Raw genomic sequence first — 10,607 nt, 5'->3', positions numbered from 1 at the left:
GAACTCCAAAAAGCCTCTACTTTTATTTTTGGGTTTTTCTTGCTGTTTTTGCTATCCCTATCTCCTCTCCACTGGGCTGGCTGCTCCTGGATTCTCTGGTGTCTGGTCTCAGTCTATCTATTATTGGAGTTTGGATCAGTAGAATGAGTTTCCAATAAGAGCCACCACTGTAGTTCTCCCACGTCGTTCACAGCACTGGTGGCCCCTCCTCCCATATGGGACTGAGACTGGCAGGGAGGGGCGTGGGTCCCCTAGCCACAAAAACTTACAGATTTCACTGATCTCAGCAGTTCTATGTGTTCATGAGTGTTGTATGAAGTATGCCCAAAGTCAAATTGCTCTGCGGTGTCCAGTCCATGCATTTCCTGGTTTTCTACCTACTTCCCTGGAGGAGTAACCAAAACGTACACCTCAACACTCTGCCATCTTGCCCTGCCTCATCTCCATTGTGTTTTACATCTCTTCCATTGTGCCTTTCATTCCCATTTCTGCCATTTGTTTTTGCAAGTTTTTGTTCTCATAGGTTCTGTCTTCTTTTTGTAATCTTCTGAGTTCTTCATTGTTACACAGTGTCTTCTTTATATACTTCATCTCTTTTGCCACATTTTCCTTCAACTTGATGAATTGATTTAAAAAATTTGTTTGAATGTGTTTAATTAGTTGTTTCAACTCCTGTATCTCATTTGAAGTTTTTGTTTGCTCCATTGACTGGATCATATCTTCATGCTTCCTAGTGTGACTTGTGATTTTTTTGCTGGTGTCTAGGCATCTGATCTTGATGAGTTTATTTTGGTGGTCTTTTTCTTTCTTTTCCTAAGGTTTCCTTGTTGGCTGGCATTGTGCCCTATCTTTTCTTTGACTTTTGATTCAACCAATTCTTTCCCTGCATTTATAGAACATTTTTTGAGATTCCCCTTTTTATGCAGTTGTTTCACCACCAGGATAAAGGTTTCTCTTCCCTCTTCATCCTCAGGGAATATTGATCTGCTCTGTTTTATATTTGCCTCTATATGTTTTTAACACTGCTTTCTTTGCTTCTTGCAACTTTTACCTGGGGTGCTGATTTGGGGAGGAGGGTTCTCTGAGATGATCTACCCCAGTCAGGTTTTCTCAGAGAAGACAGGTCCATGACTCATGAAAGGGGTGTAGATCATTATCAAGGTTCCATAGGGATTGAAACCCAGCAGGGTGCCAGTCTTTCCTGTGAAGCTTCCTTATTTGCTTTTACTGCGCTGCCCAGCACATGATGCTTCTCAGCCCACTGTCCTCCACAGGCCTAAGGTGGCCCTAAGCCTTTAATTCTCATCAGAACCCACCACTGCCAAGGGCATTGTTGAGATGGAGGCTGAGACTGAAAGATTTCTTAAATGGTTTCTATTTTCCCAGATCCTGCAGGCAAAAGAAAGAGCACAGGTTGGTGGTACTATTGTCCACAGGCAAATGTGGCAGGATTGGTCCCAGGGACAAGGCTGCATGGGGAAGACATCTCCAGGGCATGGACCTTGAAACCCCCTCCTCTAGCGATGACATTCTAAAGTGGGTTGTACTTGGCTTAGGAGATAGGAGATCCATGAGCAATGACTGCAGCTTTTGATTAGCAAACTCAGATTGTTGAACATGGTTCTGAGGGCAGCTTCAATTTCAATGAACCATGGACAAAAGTGGTCAGCAGCCTCTTTTTCAACCCTGACCCCCAGGGGTGGAAGCACAGGACATTTAATGTCACAGAGTAAGAAGGGGGCTGCTTCCAAGACTGTCAGACAGGGCAAAGGGGGCAGGTAGGGGGCATCTCCAGGCCTTTAGCATGGTCAGACCTCTATGTTCCAGTAGTCTCTGCCTCTATAGTTTTTTAAACCTTTCACTGTCTCTAGCTGTGTTTGCCTAGAGGGAGAATTCTGGGTAGAGAGTAACCCCTGTGAGGACTTTCTCAAGTCAGTATTTCCCAGTCAAGACAGGGCCAGGGACCTATGAAGGGAGTGGAGATCAGTTCCAAAGTGCCCTGGGAGGAGACTCAGAAGGATGTCAAACTTCTCTTTGATGGCTCTGAATCTCTGCCTTTCTGGCCTTCCCAGCAGATGGTGTTCTTCTGTAAACTATTTCCTTAAGTCCTAAGGTGTTACTCTGCCTTTAAGTCTCAACTGACTCCACCCCTGTTGGGGGCATGGTTAAAACAGAGGTTTCCAGCTGCTTTTGTCTATGGTGGATTGAAACTATAGTTCACAGCTAGGTACTAGCCGTCTGTACTTGCTAATCAAAAGTCACAAACACTGCTGCCCTTTACTTGGGTAAGAGCCATCCTCCAGTAAGGTGTTTTCTGCCACCTTAAGAAGGCACTGTGACTTTTAATGCACCTGCTTCCACCCCTGGGGGTCAGTGTTGAAACAGAGGCTGCTGACCACTTTTGTCCATGGTGTGGTTGAAAGTGTAGCTGCCCTCATAGCTAGGTCCAGCAATCTGAGTTTGCCAATTAAAAGCTGCAATCATTTCTCAGCTATGCACCCCCATTCTTTGGTAAGAGGACATTTATTTCCATCCAGGGACTGGGTCCTGGTGCAGCCTTCCATGAGAGTGAGGGTTGGTCAGCAGCCTCCACAGTGTGGAGAGTTCTACTTACAGTATTTCACCACAGTTTATCAGTCTCTTTCTTCCACTTTTCCCTGGATGCTGTACAGTGTTCTTCTGGCCTCTGGAGCCCCCAAACATTTCTTTCAGACAGCTCCTTGTTGTTTACTACCTGCACTAGAGGATGAACTGAGTACTGGAACTCCCTATTCCACCATCTTGACCCCCATTTTCTTCTTAAATAGCGCAATCCTTTGCTCTGGGTACTATAATATGTACATGAATGGATGAGAATATTCATGCATGTTAGTCATGTTCAACAAAACTAGTGGACAGCTTAATTCCTTAGTTCTTTGATAGTTATCACCAAGTTATAATCTGACCAGAAGCTAAAGAGCAATTTAATATGAATTATCACTGTTGATTCATTAATGTTATTAACCTACTTGGCTTACTGTATGAAGATAATTATATTATTATACAAATGACTTTATCCCCTAGAAAAACAAAACCTCTTGCATTTCTACTTACTAGTAAATGTGTTCATCAGATTGATCTCATGAATTTTACATAAATATGCCATGTTTTGTCATGAGTTTTATTGTTATAGTCATGGCATGGGGCATGGCAGAAGCTTTTAACCATAATTTATCATAATGTAATTTTCAGCATCCTCCTACTATCCTACTAAAAAAAGTCAGTGAGCCTAGAGATTGCTAAATGAGGTTACATAGTGATTTTTCATTGTAGTGGTTAATGCAAAAACAAATATTGGATACTTTTTCCTAATTATCTAAATTACAATTCATTCACTTATTCATTCATTCATACCATATTTAGTAAGTACATACTATAGCCAGGAACAAGGTTAGAGGCTGGGTTAATAATCCTCAAAAGGAAAGCAGTTTTGGATTCTGCTAGCAAGAGTTTTAGCAGAAAATTCAAACAAATAATCTGCCAAGTACAAACTGGTGTTATAAATGTCTTCGATAGTAAGGAAATCCTACATGGATGATACCTAATATATAGTCAGCAAACATTTCAGAGAAAGTGGTGCAAGGGAGGAAAAGAATAAAACATATGAGCAAATGTATAATCTCGTGAGTAATGAAGAAAATGCAAGCCAGAATAACATGATACCGATTTTCTGTCCAGACAAGATGGCATAGACCTGTTTCTCCTTGTTCATCTCCACTAAGTACACTATAAACCCTGGCATTGGTACACAAAACAACCAAAGTACTCTAAAAGGTTGTAAGAAGATGGTGAATTGGCTTGGAATCCCAGGACTGGAAAAATGGCACAGTGACAGGGCTCCTTATATCCTTCCACACAACAGAAGAGGGAGACCCAGGTCCGGCATTTCCCAACCCCAGACCTAGCAACAGAAGGCTTCCCAGACTGTCTGACCATCCAATAAGACCACGAGAGTTGAGTGAGTCTGGCATCACCAGCAAGGAGAATCAGTTGGGAGCTCCCTCAACATTAAGTGACTAGGGGAAGTATTCTCCTTCCTTGCTGTGTCCGGGACTTTGTTCCCTCACTGAGGGACATTAGAGTAGACAGGTAACACTGGCAACAGGGACCCCACCCAAACAAGTCACCTGGACTGGAAAGTCTCTTTGTTCCTGTTGTTCTGAGATTCCATACCCCTTCCCAAAGACATGAAGGAAGCTGAGGAGCACTGTGGGGGGATTGTTCCACAACAAGTATCCTAACCTGTTAAACACTATCAACCTCTGACAGCAAGGGAAAGTCCTGCCAAAAAAGGCAGCCAGGCAGAGAAGCTCTGCAGACTCTATTATCTGCTGGCATACAAGGCAACAGGAAGGCAATCTGGCAGGAGGGACCCAGCCATGGCGAGCAGCCAGGTCCAGAAAGTCTATCTGTCCTCATGGGAAGAAGATATCTTCTACTGCCCAGAGTTAATGTGGAAGCTAGAGGTTAGCCTTGGACAGATCCTACACAACAATATGGCCAGGGAAACCTCATCATCTTGATTGGCCTGGGACTCCCTTTCCACATTGAGAGACATTCAGTGGCCTAGGCTTTGGAAACCCCTTCTGCCTCTTCAGGCTGCAGCCACGGGAAGGGGAAAAGAAAGTCCATCAGATGAAAGAAAACTAAAAGAAATTTTCTTTTAGCATATCGACATTTAAAGTAAAGCTAAAGAAAGTTTGTCAAACTGAAAGCACATGATAAAAAGCAAGAATCTTGAGGCATGAGGAAGGAAGAAGGAACAATGGAAAGAGTAGAAATATGGGTACATACAATTGGTCAGTTGTAGCCCAGGTGGTATCAGATAAACTGAGTTGAACAAACTAATACAACAAAGTCTCTGAAAATTAAAATGTCATTTTAATCACAGCCCAGAAACTTAGTCCAGGACCTGCAAGCCTAACATATATTTAAGCAGGACCCAGAGTCTCCTAATAAAGTAAATATATATCCAAGATACAATCTAAAATCATTGGTCATACCAAGAATCAGGAAAATTACAACTTCAGTGAGAAAAGAAAATCTACTGATACCAACATTGAGATAACTCAGATGTTGGACTTATCTTGCAAGGATTTTAAAGTAGCCATCATAACATTTTTTCCAAAAATCAATTGCAAATTCTCTTGAAACTAATGAAAAAAATAGATAATCTCAGAAGAGAAATAGAAGTTATATAAAAGAACCAAATGAAATCATAGATCTGAAAAATACAATAACAGCAAATACTATTGCCAGATAGGCTGTAAGAGGACAGAATCAGTAAACATGAGAATATAAGAATAGAATTCACCAATTCTGAACAACAGGAGGAAAACAGACTGAAAAACACAAGACAAGACAGTCTCAGTGTCCTGTGGGACAATAACAAAAGATCTAACATTTGCATCATCAGTGTTCCAAAAGGAAAGGAGAGAGTGATGCTGAAAGGATATGGAGAAATGGTGCTTAAAATTTTGCAATCTTGGTGAAAAACAAAATCCTACAGATTCAAGAAGGTGAGTGAAACCCAGAAGGATAAACTCAAAGAAATTCAAACATCATAATTAAACTTCTGAAAGCTAAAAAAAACTAAAACCAAATAAAAATCTTGATAGCAGAGAAAATGAGGCATTACTGTTACCATAATATCAGTCTGAATGACGACAGTTTCAGGGATTCAGAAATCATGGAGGCAAGAAGTAAGTGTCACAACAGTTTTGAAGTGCTGAAAGAAAAGAAGTGTCAACTTGGAATCCTATATCTGGTGAAACTATCCTTCAGAAATGAAGGGGAAAAGAAAGACTATCAGATGAAGGAAAACTAAAAGGAATTTTCCTTTAGCATAACTACATTTAAAGTAAAGCTAAAGGAAGTTTGTCAAACAGAAAGCACATGACAAAAAGCAAGAATCTTGGCGCATGAGGAAGGAAGAGGGAACAATGGAAAGAGTAGAAATATGGGTACATACAATTGGCCAGCCTTTCTTCATGAGTTTTATAAATTATATCAATTCAATGATGTTTAAAAGTGGGAGGTAAAGGAACCTAAACTGAAGTTTCCACACATCATTCACAGTGGGAAAATGTTGATACCAGTATATTGTTATGTCATATATTTATATTGTAATACACGGAGCAGCCACTTTGAAAACTATTTTAAAAGACTTTCTTAAAACTTTTATAAATTAATGAATATGCGATAAAAATAATATGATATTCAAATGAATACTTGAGGGGACTCTGCAGATCTTCAGAGTTCTCTTTCTGTGCAGCTCTTTTCTCTTTAATACTCTCTCCTGTGAGTTCTAGCTGCCTTGGTTTCCTTGAACTCTTAGCTCCATCCCCTCAATTTGGGGAGATTATTGGGCTTCATCTGAGTTCTCCCTCCCTGAGCCATGACCCGGAAATTCTGTCCAGGCAGGAAGCTGAGACAATCACTGGACTTACCTCATTTGTTTACAATCTTTCAGGAAATTAGTTCTTTATTGCTTGGTGTCCAGTGTCTTGAGAGCCATTATTTCATATATTTTGGCCAGTTTGTTGTTGTTGTTGTTGTTGTTTCAGACAAAAGAATTAATCTGGTCCCTGTAAATACTGACAAGACCTATGCTGCAATATCAATGTTTCTCACAGAGATCCCTTAGGAAAACTGAATTATGAGAGCCTATACTAGATAGCAGGGCAAGAAGTTATTTCATTTATACTTTAGAGAGCAAAACTTCCCATTTTACTCTCTTTCTCTTTCTGAGTTATCTTTTGAAAATCATTTACCCTGATATATTTTTATGTTGAAACAATTTTCCAGTGTCTTTTAGTTGGTATATGGATGGCTTTATCATTGAATTTCCAGTCAATGCAGAAAGTCAAGTGGTGTTTTTATTTGTTTTCATATTTGCTCCACCCCATCAACTGTCTTTCATTCAACAGCAGATTTCATTTCAACTATTAATGAATTATTTGTAAATGCACCTAAGGGTTAACTAGGCAGAGCAAGGATAGAACTCTGCCTAATTAAACCCTATATACCATTCACAGATAATTCATTAGAAGCAGCTGACATATTCTTTAAAATACAGTCATGTGGCCTGAGCTGAGTATAGCTAATAAAACACATGCAAAATAATGGACATGTGTGTTCCTGTTGTCTTTTGAAGATGACTTCTGGAAAGCTGGCTATAGTTTTAAGTTTGCCTATTAATCATTTAGTGAGAATTGTGTAAATATCATAATTTTAAGGCTACCATAATTATGTTTGAACATAGCCCTGAAAATACTAAACACTACCTACTATTTTCAAAAGTAAGATATAAAATAAGCATATTAAAACATCCGCAAGTATCTAAGATACAAAAACAAAGAAGATAAAAAAAATGTAATTTGTACTGATAACTGAGACAGTTATGCCATACAATGTCAGCACACATCCTTTTTCCTGCAGTCTTCCTAAAGCACTAAATATTCACAATAAACAAAAGCAACTGTGAAGACCACAAACTTTTGATGGGAAATTTAGTGATATGACTAATCTTTTTTCATGCCAAATAAGAGATCTTAGAAAATTGACTTGACCATGGAGGGCAAAAGTACTTGGAATTAGTTTTCTGAGTTTCACAGGAATTATATCCTCAATATTTGTACTTCAAGTTAGTCAGATTTTTCTCTTCTTTGATGGTAGCTAGATTATTTCTAAAAACTGACCATTATCCCCTGGAGCCAAGTGAGACACATCAGCTCTCTTGAGGCTCCAAAGAACCATTCATTAGATTATAATTCAGGAGCATAAAAAATACCCTGAAATGTGACAATTAATTCATTTTGCAGGGGCAAGAAGTAGTATCTCAGATATTACTGTGGTCATCTGGTTCAGCATAGGAACAAGACCTTGTAGAATAATTTTGGTCTTGAAGCAGCATCCATTAACTTATTTAAAAGTGTTACTCTACAAACAGACTGCTTTAATTTAAATTGAGCTAATTAGAAGCTTTGTCTGCTTATACAGGTTCATCAATCAATAATTGAACAATAATGAAAAAAGGGAGCATGAAAAAAGTGAAAGAACTGATAACACCTTAACACTATTTTATGAAGCAACAGTCTGCTGTAACTAATCAGTTTTCAATTATTTCTTCATAGGATGGGATACTAATAAAAATGTCTTAGTCTGTAATAATTAATTTCCTTTTTCAAGTATTAAGAAGAAAAGTGAAAAGAAATCAAATAGAGGGATATAACTCACAGATTATGAATTCATTCATTCGACAAGTACTCATGGAACGCTTACTATATTCCAGGTAGTGCCATAGGTGATGGGAATAGCTGTAAATTTTCATATCTTCCAGACATTTATTAATGCATGTCTATTTCCTTAAATTTAGATCATTTATTTAGGTGGAAGATGGTATTCACTCCTTTACTAACTATCCTTTTAAAGAGATAATTATTCTTACTTTTCTCTTCATTGGGCTATATTCTTAAATTTCTTCTCCCTGGGCACATTTGAAGTTTGTGTGTGTGACTGTTTTGAAAAGTTTAAAAAATCAAAAAAAAAAAAAAACAAACTTGTATTAAGCAATCCATTTTTAAGCTGACCATGTGTAGTAGTATTTTTTACTAATTATTTTGTGCTAAGAAACAAAAATAAGCTTTTTTGTGCACTTTGTCAGCAGTTTAAGCTGCTCAGTTTTCTTGCTCTTACTTGGAAAGCTTAATTATTAGTAGTCTATTAAATGCAGCTAAAAATGAAAAGTACAAGACTGAAAAATTACCCAGGTGTTCAAATAGAAACTACCTTTCTTTAACATTTTTGCCCTGCTTTACACAAACTGAATTTAAAGAGGTTTTTTTTGAATGTTTAGCAGGATTCTAAGATGTGTATTTTATCTGTACTTAGGCATATTTTAATTTTTCCTTTTCTTTATACTATTTTAGAAATAGTAATAATTTAAATAGTTCCAAAAATGTATAAGATGCTTATCTTGATGATTTTTACCTTCTATAAATGTTGTAGATGTATATTAAATCATAGCATTTGTAAAAAATGTAGGCTAACACTGACACTTCAGGTTTATTATTTTAAATGAAAACTAATAATGAAAAAGTGTTGCAAAATTTTGATACATATATCAATATGATGCACATTTTCAACTCTCTAGCATAATTAAGCTTTTGCATGTTGTAGATATTTAACTCATGGTTTTAAGCAGGGGATGTTCATCAAAGCATTGTTTACAAGTGTAAAAAATATTGAACTAACATTTAAATTTTACTCAACAAAAATTAGTTAAATAAGTTATCCACACAATAGAATGTTAGGATGATATAGATCAATATTTATTGATGTGGAAAGAAAATTATGGTTCAGTTAAAAATAAAAAAAGTACAAAAGCATATATAATATGTTTTTTTCCTTATTAACAATGTGTGTGTGTACATAGGAAAAAAGGTATGGGAGGATATGCACTGAAAACATTAATAGTGGCTATCTCCGAAGAGTGGGAATTTTATTAACCTCCTTTACAAAATTCTATATTGTGCACATTTTTTACAATGTTCATGTATGATTGTAACCAATAAAAACAGTGATTTCCATTTTGAAAATATTTGATAATGAATTACATATGATTTGTAGATAAACAATTACATAGAAAGAGCTTATTTTCATTATTTTATGGCCAAATGCTAACAAAAGCATGGGCAAAAGTATATATTTGTATTGTATTTGTTATGTATGAAACAGAAGATTTGTTTATAAGGTAATAAAAACCAACTGATAAGAGAGGCAAAGCATTTTCTTATGGCTAGATCTTTGGCATGAGTGAATTCTATTTTGAACAGCAATTATTTAAATATTACATAAATTAGGCTTTTATTTTCTACTTCCAAAATCCATCTGAACTGCCATATTCTAAAAAAAAAAAAAGCAATACAAAAAAAGAGACCACAAAAATAAGTGTAACAGGGATGATAGGCAGAAGGGTGGGGAGACCAGAGAACTTCAGGTGAAAAACTAGATAATTATGCTAGAAATCACAGGTTAAGTAATTTAACTGCAATACAGAACAAAACATTTCTTCTGAGTTTCCAAGCAGTCAAGATGTAAAGGGAGCCATACTGGATTAAGAGCTCTTATATAATAAATGGAGGCATGTGACTTAATCAAAAGAGACAACCTTTACCTTATCTTTGAAACATCTGTGAGTGTTATCACACAGATATATTCAATAAGTTACAAGAGATACTAATAAGTTTAATAGAAAATGTTCTTTAAAGTCATTTTTCAACATTAGTCTATGGATTATTATTTTTTTCTTAGATCGTCATCATTCTATGTATTATTTACCTTTTATAATGACACTTAAGGCTGAAGTAAAAATACTAAGTTGCTTATATGTAAAGGCAATTCAGTGCAGTTATTCATCTTTCTTACTTAATTTAACATGATCCAAGTATACAAACTAAGGAATTTAGAAAAATTAGTGGTAATAGTGCTCCTAGACCATCCTCAAATATCAAATCTCTCAATAGCTTGTTAAGATGCAAATCATGATGTAAATGGCTAATACCTAA

This window comes from Choloepus didactylus, chromosome X, assembly GCF_015220235.1.
Source record: "Choloepus didactylus isolate mChoDid1 chromosome X, mChoDid1.pri, whole genome shotgun sequence".
NCBI classification, from domain to species: domain Eukaryota; kingdom Metazoa; phylum Chordata; class Mammalia; order Pilosa; family Megalonychidae; genus Choloepus; species Choloepus didactylus.
Note: the sequence above shows the minus strand (reverse complement) of the source record.